Below are 10,395 nucleotides of genomic sequence, written 5' to 3'. Positions count from 1 at the left end.
AAAAAAAAAAAAAAAAAAAAAAAAAAAAAAAAGAGTTTGAGGCACAACAGGGAGGCCTTGGAAGACATTTACTCTGCTCACAGGAGCCTTCACAGGAGGGGCTGGCGCAACTTGGAGGCATTCAAACACGGGTCTTTAAGAATAACATTCAAACCTTTTTTTTGTTGTTGTTGTTGTTTTGAGACCGAATTTCCCTGGCTAGCCCAGGCTGGCCTTGAATTTATGATCTTCAGCAGCAGTGGTTAGTCACTGGACCTGCCTTCAACACTAAGTGTTAACCTTTCCTCTTTTTCTTAAGTTTTCAGGGAACATAACTACCCTGAAAACAAATGCTAAGGCGGATTCCTTTCTCTCTTCCCCACTATTTTACCTACTTGCCCTTTAAAAGACTGGTGCAGGGTGTGCCACTGAGGCTTATGGACTAGAGAGAGCCTCACCCGAACTTTCCTCAGAATACAAACAATAAAAACTGATGAGGACACAGGTGTAAAGAATGTCTGGTGAAAATACGGCGCTAAGGACCAGCAGGCGTGGGTGGGATGGGGCAGTGTGGGAAAGCTCCCAGGAGGAGGCGAACTTACAAACTCACTGAGGTTTAAAAGACTCGAGGAGGAACTGAATGAGCAGGGAGGGCCAGGGTATTGTGACTGGGGACTGGGTGTATGGGGAGGCAGTGAGGTACCCTCGAGTCCAATTAATAAGAACCTGCCACCACAAGGCAGCTTAAACACCCTGTCCGCACCCACCCATGAGACTGATTGTACACTGGAACACGAAGCAACGATTATCCAAAGCAAAGTCAGTCAAACGCCTCATTTATCCCAATAGCTCCCTTTAAAGGTGACACTCTTGCCTCTTACTTTCATTTAGTCACACAGCCATTTAACGAACAAGTAAAAATTATGCCCCTACTGTGTGCTCTGCCCCTGATCCAGAACTTTTCTCTTTTCATGAAAAGCAGTAAAACCTGCTTATCAGAGAAGGGTCACACGGAGGTAAGTTCTAGCAAGGTCCCTGGATGAGTTTCTTTAATTAAAGCCGCAGGAACCAGGAGAAAATTTGCACGGTGGGATCAAATTCAAGCAGCACTCAATACTTTGGGGTATTTATAGAAAAAGAAACACAAAGCCAAAAAATCCAATATCCTGATGAGTGGGTCCCAGAAGGCCATGCAGGGCTTTGTTTACTGGCTATACACTGGTTCTTGTCCTTGCTCTAGAGAGCACAGCTACTGCCTGCCCACTCCACTCTTCGGCGGGCTGCTTAAGTCAAGTGGCCTGCTGGGGGATCCTGACGGAGTCCCCTCCCCAGGAAGGAGGAACTGAGACTAGAAAAAGATGTACACACAGGGTGGACATTGGAGTGAACTCTTGGGAGGTAGGGAGGAAAGGAACTGGGAAATTTCCAGTTAAAACTGCTGTCTGCTGAGCACGGTTTGCAAGGGACCCTAGGGACTATAGGCTCTTACTATTCAAAAGTGTGTTCTGGTGACCAGGAACATGGCATCTCCTGGAGCCGACCACCAGCCCCAACCCCAGGCACACTGAGTCAGTGTATGCGTTTTCATAGCGTCTCTGAACGGATTCAGCTTTAAACTCCTTAGGCCTTGTTTCCTCTCGATGTAAAGAAGAAAGCCACGTGGCAGATCCCTTTGGATATAAATAATAATCTCTGTTCTAGGATTCCTATGAACCTCCTTCCTGTCTCCAGCAGGGAGGGCTTAAATGCATAGGAAAAAAACTACACAGTCCATCCTCACCCTGTGCACAGAGAAGACCACTTGGACTGAAGAGATCCGTGGCTTGTTGCTAGGCATTCTCCAGACCTCTGCCTTTTTCACGGGTGCCCAGCAGAAGATGGATTCAGAGTATACAATTGTTTTGTTTTGTTTGAGACAGGGTTTCAGTATCTAGGCATGGATGGCCTAGTCTTGTTATGTAGAACAGGCTGACCTCGAACTCACAAATATCTGTCTGCCCCTGCCTGGCCAGCACTGAGGTGAAAGGTGTGAGGTACCGAGCTCTGCTCAGTGTACACTTGTATGTATTGGTAAACCATGAGATTAGCTCACTGTAAAGTAGGAACTAAAATAAAAATTCCAATCTCTCTCTCTGTGTCTCTCTGTCTCTGTCTCTGTCAGTCTCTGTCTGTCTCTGTCTCTCCCCCTTCCCCCTCCCCCCTCAGATATGTGTGCAAACCCTAAAAGTGAATTTAATTTCCCTTGAACTCACGTTCTTACAATTTCAAAGGAATTCACTAGGGTGGCAATGGCTTCTGTAGCAGAGACACCATCCTTTTGCACTACACGTCACCGTTATTGCTAGTGTCAGAGACAGACCGACTGGAAGGCCAGGGAAGGAGGTCTGACCCACTGGCAGCCACTTGCTGGGCCGTTGATTTTGTGTAGCCCCGCCCCCACAGATGAGAACCAACATCTCCCTTCTACTCCACTCCTCCTTCCCTCATTGGAAGCGCCATTCATCTTCTTCTCCAGTAGCTAAGGCCCTGGACATGCAGAAGTAACACGCATGCTCCCACTATGAGGAGCTCGAGATCTTCTGCTAGGAGGAGGCGAAGAACAGACCAAGAAACACAGCAGTGTGTTGCAGCTGTTGGTGGGAACAGGTAGCGTGGAGCCAGCAATAAGGCTCTCCCCCCCACTGCGGCCTCTCCCCGGAGCAGAGAGTCAATCAATGGCAACCACTAGCACTGCTCTGGAGTGATCTCCTTCAGGCCACATGGCTAGCCTAAAATGCAATAATAACAGACACTATATTCTCCTTCCTTAGTTGAGGGAACAGAACGACTGCTCACAGATGACTCTCACCAGGATTTGATTTGTCAAATTTTTCCATATCAAGAATTGATTTGATTTATAAAGACATGTAGCTATCATAGACCCAATGTATACAGGCACTCCACTCAGTCCTAAGGCACAATAAACGATAAAACAAATCCCTTGAAGAATACATTCAAGTCTCTCCCAGCTCTCCCACCCTGTCTGTGTGCATATATAGAAAATGTCTCTGCAATGATGGGAACCAATCACTGGGAACAGTGATTACCTCTGGGGAAGGAATAAGGAAATTTGAGAAGGAAGAAAAATATTCTTGTCTAGTTTATAATTTATGTGTATGGGATATTTAAAAATTATTTAGAAATAATAAAGAAGGAATTAGGTGGAAATGTGACTGTCCCCTTATCGAGAGGGACGATGACTTATGTCTGGCTAGGGATTATAACGGGCTCTAGAAATCCCTTACAGAGAGAAATAATCCACTGAATAAATACAGATGACAGATGTAAGGAAAAGGAGCCCCCTAAAATTAGAGGTTTCCTCGCACAGGGCCTTAGTGAGGACTCCGTATTCCTGCATTGGAGAAGTAGGAGGACCCGGTAGCCCATTACCACAGGTTCTGAGAGACCCTCAGCAGTTCGGTTCCACAGAGCTGCTGCTTTGTCTTGCTAGCTCTGCTTACGACATTGCTAGTGCGGTGTTTCTGGTGGCAGCTCTTTATTTAGTAACTGTCACTGTTTGTCCCATGCTTGATCGTATGTACACAGACTGGTGGCTTCGTTAGCTTGGCTATCTATCTTCTGCCCAGCTGCGAGCCACAGAGAGCAAGTGGCTGTCCGTGACCTCCTTCCCCAGCCTTCCAGTCTGTCTCGCCTCTGACATTAGCAATGGTGGTGAGTATAGTGCAAAGGGAGGCCCTCTCCGCTATAGGCACCCTGGCTTCCACTAGTGAATTCCTTTGCAGCTGTGAGGAAGAGTGCACAAAAGAGAGATTACATATGCAACCATGTGCACATGTGCGCATGAGCGTGCTTGTGTGTGTGTGTATGTGTGTCTCCTCAGTCTACACAAGCTCAACTGAAGGGTTACAATACAAGGGGAAGATAAAAGCTTGGCGTTACCCCTAGATTAACAATGGCAAATGTGTTTGGTTGTGAAAATGTGAGGGTTTCAACAAAGCTAGGTAATAAGGAACATCAATAAAACTGTCAGCACTGGCCAGTTTCAAGTAGATAAAAGAATAGAATAATCAGTACAGAAAGACAACTCTCTAAATTAGGTTAGATGAATGGAAATACCCTTTTCTTTCAAGCCAAGTCACAAGGACATTAACAACAGCAAATGATTCAATTATGGGCCATTTCAAGCAAATATGATCTGAGCTGCAAACATGATTCCCCCCAAACTCTCTTTTATAAGACACAGAAATGATAGTGACAGATGGAGAGGACTCGGATGAAGGAGCCATGTCTTCACTAAGGCCCTATCATAAGCCCGCCCTTTCTCTATGTGTGTTTCTTCCATATGACGATCCCTTCTGCAGTTAAGTCAGGAGTAAGACAAGCACACAATCACCAGAAACATCCATCCAGACCCACACATTGGCAGAAAGGAAGGAGGCTTGCAGAGAGCAGCTCCCCAGTCTCTCCGGGTTTAACCCTGGGTTTGTCTGCTAGTGGCTGGCATTTGGTGTTGTTGACCATGTGGGGGGGGGGATTCATTTCAGAGGAACTGCTGTGCTTCTAGAGACCAATTAGAAGGAAATGGGGCATCTTGGCTTGTCTCTTATTGAGCATTTATGCAAAGGCTCTTTGGGATATAAGAATTCCTTGACAGGGGTGGATGCTCATTGCGTCTTCTATGTCATCCACACAGGCAATCACCTCTAGGAATAAACACTGATTCCATCAAGGCAAAGAAGGACCACCATATCTAGACAGCCAAAGATACGCTCCCGGGGCCTGTGTCTCAGAGCAAGAGCTGCCAGTACAGAGTACATATTAAAAGATCAATGTTTTTGGACATCTAAGTGTTGTGATCTTTATTTTCTGGACTCAGTCCACTTCTGGAAAATTTGGCACATCCACATATGTCTGGGGAGCATTGAGGTAAACATGACCAGAATCCTACTGGTTAAGGGACATCCCCCAGAGGAGATGGGCCAGCACCTTGCAGCTGGGTGTCGGCTTAGAAAAGATGGAAATGCCTAAGTGATGTTTCATATTCAAAAATGAACAGAAACTGAAAGAGAGAATGTGGGGATGTTGGGGCTTAATTTGGGGCACCCAAGAAAGGCTGTAGATGTAGCTCGGGGATGGCCCACTTGTGGAGATCAGGAGTTTATTTTACCAGCCCTGTTAAAAAAAAGAGGAGGAAGAGGAGGAGGAGGAGGAGGAGGAGGAGGAGGAGGAGGAGGAGGAGGCTGAGAGGCTAAAGACTGTAGTGTGATTACTAGAGGACTTTACCAGGTATCTACCTGGGAAGAAAATCCAAAAATTCCATGGAGAAATACAAGAAAGGCCTTTCTTTGAACAATCTTCTAAATACCTCAGTGCCATAGTTACAACGGGCCTCTACCCAGTGTTCTGGATGTGATTATATTTGACCTGGAACATTCCCTTCCTCCTTGGGGGCCTTAGTGATACCGAGGCCTCAGCCATGAAGGTTGAGCAGAACAATGGCCATCGACTTCCAAGCGTGGATCCATCCTTTGTGGCTCCCCACTTTCCCTGTTTGCCGAGCCCCGCCATTTCGGTTTGCACTTCCGATAACTACCTTTGGATGCTCCCAAAGAGTATACGTTCTCTCTACCTTGTTTATCCTGCCATTCCTGAGTATGAAAAGTCTAAACTATCTTGGATAATGATAACAGGACTCCCCCAGCTCACAAAGCCTCTCCTCTGCCCTCTAAGGTCTGACCTACCCAGCCTTTTCACCATAAGCCCCCCATTCCCTTGACATATTGCTGGGTTATTCCAGTTCCAGTTTCCCCCTCGGTGACTGACACCCAGTCTGAACTCAGTGCGAATGAGCTGCTAGTCTTTGATGCCTTCCTCCTATAAGATGTTCTCAGTCTTGTGAACGTCATCGTCCATTTTCAGCTTCTCACTTCACTTCCAGCTTCCCTAATCTTGAGATGAATTGGTGAGTGTCCATCACTGGGGTAAGTGGCCCAAATGAGTCAGAGTTAAAACTCTCTGACAAACCAGAAGCTACTTGGTCAAATAACATGGGGTTTAGAAAAAGCCAAACTCTTCAGAAGGGCTTCGGAACCTGATGATGCTGTGGAGATCCTGCCCTCTAGCAGAGTCAAGGTTTCACCCAAGGGCAGTGTTTCAATGTCTGCCATGAACATAAGACCCCAATGTCTCTAACAAAGAGCCGGACAGTAGGAAAGATCATTGTCCTGCTAGATGTATGTCAGATTCCGTTTCAAACCACAACCTACCTACTTATGGGTCCATATTACAGACATCTGGAGAGAGACCAAGCCATTTCTGAAAAGGGGATCGGGGGTTCTGCTTTCTAAGAGAGTAATAAACCAGACCTCTCTGTTCGTGAAAGGGACTCTGGGGCCACCTTTGGATTCAAAGCTAAGAACGATGGCTTTATGTTCCTATGAAAAGCTTTCTGAGGGGAAAAAAAATAGTAACACTAGCAACAGGAGGTCATTTCCATGTTGACAACCTCACCATCAGGGCCCTGGCAGAGCAGAAGCCCGGGAGGAGCCTGCTGTATGCTCTGAGCCACTTCCCTGGCTCTCTCCACACCGGACCTCCATGTGAAAGTGATGGGGCCAAGCACTTGGTATGTGAAAATCTCCACACATGTGTCTTTCCAGAGCCAAGTGAAGTTGCCTTTATCAAATCTGTTTTCTTGAGCAACTAGGGGAGGAAAAAAAAACCCAGAAAGCTGCAAAAAGGAGCAAGATTTTGAAAACATACCTGCAGAAAGGCTAAAGGATTTGATGGATTCTGCCTGAAGAAGAAAGATTTAAGGACTGTCCTCAAACAGATGAAAGGATTTACCCAGGGCTGGTAAGAGCCTGGAGGCCATGTGTTCTCAGTCTGCACCGAGTGCCGACAGGAGGAGCCAGGCTCCAACAAGAGCCCCTGTTAACGTTAATGTGCCCAGGACACAAACCAGTGGTTCTGCGATGCTCTGGAGCATCTGGCTGGGAATGGCTGCATGTGGGGGTAGGGGGAAGGAAGAAAGATGAAGAAGCAAAACCAACAGCTGGGTCGCACCGCTACAGGAAGTAATCTCTTAGACCTGACACACATCCACGGGTTCTGTAAGTAGCAAGCTTTTGCCTTGAGCCCTCCACAGCCAGAGTCAGAAACCTTCCTCCTGCCACTTCCCTGAAGAGCCTGCTGGCTGCTCTCAAGGTGACCCTGATGAACTCTACTCTGCTTTTGGAACTCGAGACTCTGAGTGTTTACTGAGCATCTTTGCATGCATGAATAGTCCCAAGGCCTTGTTCTTATACTGACCCCTCTCTAGTATCTTTGGCAGGTTTATTTCAGGCTAAATCAGCTCACAAGTGACAAGAACGGACTTTTCCAATCTAAGTCCAAATGAAATTTCATAGTGTTGCCCCATCTTCTGGCGAGGAATCTGAAGCTAAGCTGGCAAACCTAAGAGCCAGGAGTTTAGCCTAAGTCTGATGAATGCCCAGGGCTATCGTCTTTCCTAGAGGAGACACCAGGCACTTCATATCACGTGACTGCAGAAAGGAGAGTGGGTGGGTACTGTTTCCTGCTTCTCAGCTTCCACTTACACAAGGCAGCATCCCACCAGGACCAGATTCACTATACTTTAGGTTGGGGATTCTGTATACTATTAAAGACCTGGGTCTGTGAGTCTGATGTCCAATGAGGATGACTTCTTGCAGTTTCTACTGCAGTTTAGACTCTGAGGACAATCTGAGATGACCACTGACCTTAGATGCAAAGCAGATGGAGAAGGCAGCACAGGCTAGCCCCTAACCAGCTCCCATCAGGAGGCTCTGTAAAGGATGGTGTATTGCTACATCATAAAGGATGGTATACTGCTACATCCAAAGGATGGTATATTGCTACATCATTACAACGAATGTGAATCATAAATGACAGTAAAGGCAGAAACCATAACTTATTATACAGACTGAAACACATTTACAATTTGAGAATTAAGTTGCTATTTATACTTCTGTTACCTGAGCTTTGACCTAATTATCTGGTGAGCCAATGGTGCCAGGCTTACCAGAGAGCCAAACGGTTTTATTCATGCTGAAAGTCAAACTAAGGAATGCCCCAAACGGGGGTTCACAGAAAAAGATCTGTGACAACACATGCCAAAAAAAGATCCATTTCTTTCAGCTCCTTCTATCAACTGCATAAGTACCCCTTCCTTGGCCATGAGCTCCAACAGACGCCTATTCAAATTACACTGAAGAACAGCATCATGGGACTAGAAATGATCTCCAACGTCATCAGGCCTGACCCTTTACATCTGGGGTCAGGTTCCCTGCTTTAGTCAAAGCACACACTAGTCAAATCCCATTATGGTGACCTGCACAGGATGTCCAAGTGGTGGAATTTCATTAGACAGTCAGAAATCACATTACATCCTGCTCCAGCGGATGTAAACACACAAACTTCCTAACGTCATGTTAGCAAGAAAAAGAGTCCTTTGGGACACTCTGAAAGAAAGGGGTGTGTTCGCACTGTCACCCCCATACCTTTCTATGCACTCTTTGGAATTCGCATGTGTTGTCAAGTTTGTGTGCAATTTCCACGAAGATGTTTTTCCCATTGGTGGGGCTGGAGCACGGAGACCGGGTTGCTGAAATGTTTCTGGTGGCAGGATTATCAGAGCGGTGAAGCTTCAGTCAAGCCTCCTTCCAGCTCTCCTCTCGCCCACTCACAGAACGCAGTTAGCATTTGCACCCAAGAAAGAGTCTGGACAAAGATCACAAGTGGAGCCCGCAGTCTGCAGTGCAACAGGGTAGCTTAACAAATGAGCTTCTCTGGATGTCTCTGGGCTGCAGTCTAGCTGGTTTATTCTTGTCCCAGTCTCTCTTGAACACTCACAACCCCTATGCAACCAAAATTACCTCGAGACGGAGAGCCCTCTCGGTCCAGGGCGAGGACCGGCAGAGCAGATGGGCATGGCACAAATGGAGCATGACACAGGCTTACAGAAGCCCACCCACCACTCGCAGAAGGGAATCCCAAGTCCAGGAACAGCAAAGGCAAACTCGAGCCCTCTTTGCTTTAGCACAACACATGCTAGCACTTTACAGATCCTGGCATGTGTCAGCGTTTCTAAAGTAAACTCTATTTTCTTTAGATGAAAGAGATTAAAAAAAAAAGACTCAGAATTTAGCCCAATGAAAATTGCTTCGGTTATTCACATGCAATAAAGCGTAGAAGCAAGAAGGAAAAAAATCAATTTCTTCTGATTTATTTATTCATTCAGTGTCCATCTCCTTTCTCTCTTATGTAAAAAAAAATGTTGTTTATAATTTTGTAAGTCATTAATCTTTTTGAGGAGAAAGAAAATAATTCAAGCCTGCCATTGGTTTGCCCAGCGTCTTGGCACAGGAAATACATGTTTAATTAAGGTTAGGGAAAGAACAGGAAAAAAAATTGATTTTTGTTTATCAAACATTTTCCAACATCTACAATCAGGATGCTATTGTAAACTCTCGAGTCTGATAAGCCGGGCTTTCATACTATGCTAAAAAAATGTTTAAGCAGCTACAAGCCTTCAAGCTTTTGTTTGTCTTATTATTTTTTCTTAAATTTCAGGCTGGCCTTAAGCTCTTGTGCTCAAGACACTGTCCCGTCTCAGTCTCAAGAGCTGGCGAGACCTTGGGCATTTACCACCGGGGCTGGGATAGGCTGCCTTTCTTTAACATGGTTGGTTTATTTTACTTTATTTTTTGTAGGTCTTAAATATTTCATAATATATATTGTTAAATCCTCAGCTCTCCGACAGCGTACTCTAGTTTTGGCTGTTTAGTACTGATAACAGAGAGGGGAAGTTGGACTTGCCAAACACAACTGCCATGAAGAGCGGAGTATGTAAGAAACCAATTTTGAAAGGATGCTTAAAGCTTTTAACCTACGCCAAATCATCCAAATATACTAAAAGAGGACCCGACTCTAGTGGGGCCCTCATATGCACACGACTGTTGAGTTATTCTGAACACCTGTAGAGACTGAATATGAATAAAGTTATCGGGCACCATTATCACTTATGTCATTTTCTTAGAGCAATGTTCTCAGCCTTGAGAATGCTGTGACCCTTTAATACAGTTCCTCATGTTGTAATGACCCCTGACCATAAAAATACTTCATTGATACTTCATAAGTGTAATTTTGCTACTGTTATGAGTCATAATGTAAATATATAAAATGCAGGATGTCTAATATTAAGACTTCAGCCCATAGATTGAGACCCACTGGCTTAGAGCCTTTGACCTTACTTTTATATGTCTCCTCCCAACAGAGCCTTTTTCTAGAGTCAGTCAGTCAGTCAGTCTCTCTCTCTCTCTCTCTCTCTCTCTCTCTCTCTCTCTCTCTCTCTCTCTCTCTGTGTGTGTGTGTGTG

At 45.5% G+C, this 10,395-nt stretch overlaps 1 protein-coding gene across 1 annotated transcript in view; it reads right to left on the bottom strand.

Moving 5' to 3' along the window:
• Prkce (protein kinase C epsilon) overlaps positions 1–10,395 on the bottom strand; it is a 483,940-nt gene that overhangs the window by 288,477 nt on the left and 185,068 nt on the right. The gene's annotated exons all lie outside the window — the stretch shown is intronic.

This window comes from Mus pahari, chromosome 18 (assembly GCF_900095145.1).
Source record: "Mus pahari chromosome 18, PAHARI_EIJ_v1.1, whole genome shotgun sequence".
NCBI classification, from domain to species: domain Eukaryota; kingdom Metazoa; phylum Chordata; class Mammalia; order Rodentia; family Muridae; genus Mus; species Mus pahari.
The sequence above is the reverse complement of the archived record's forward strand: the minus strand, read 5'-3'. Positions and strand labels throughout refer to the sequence as shown.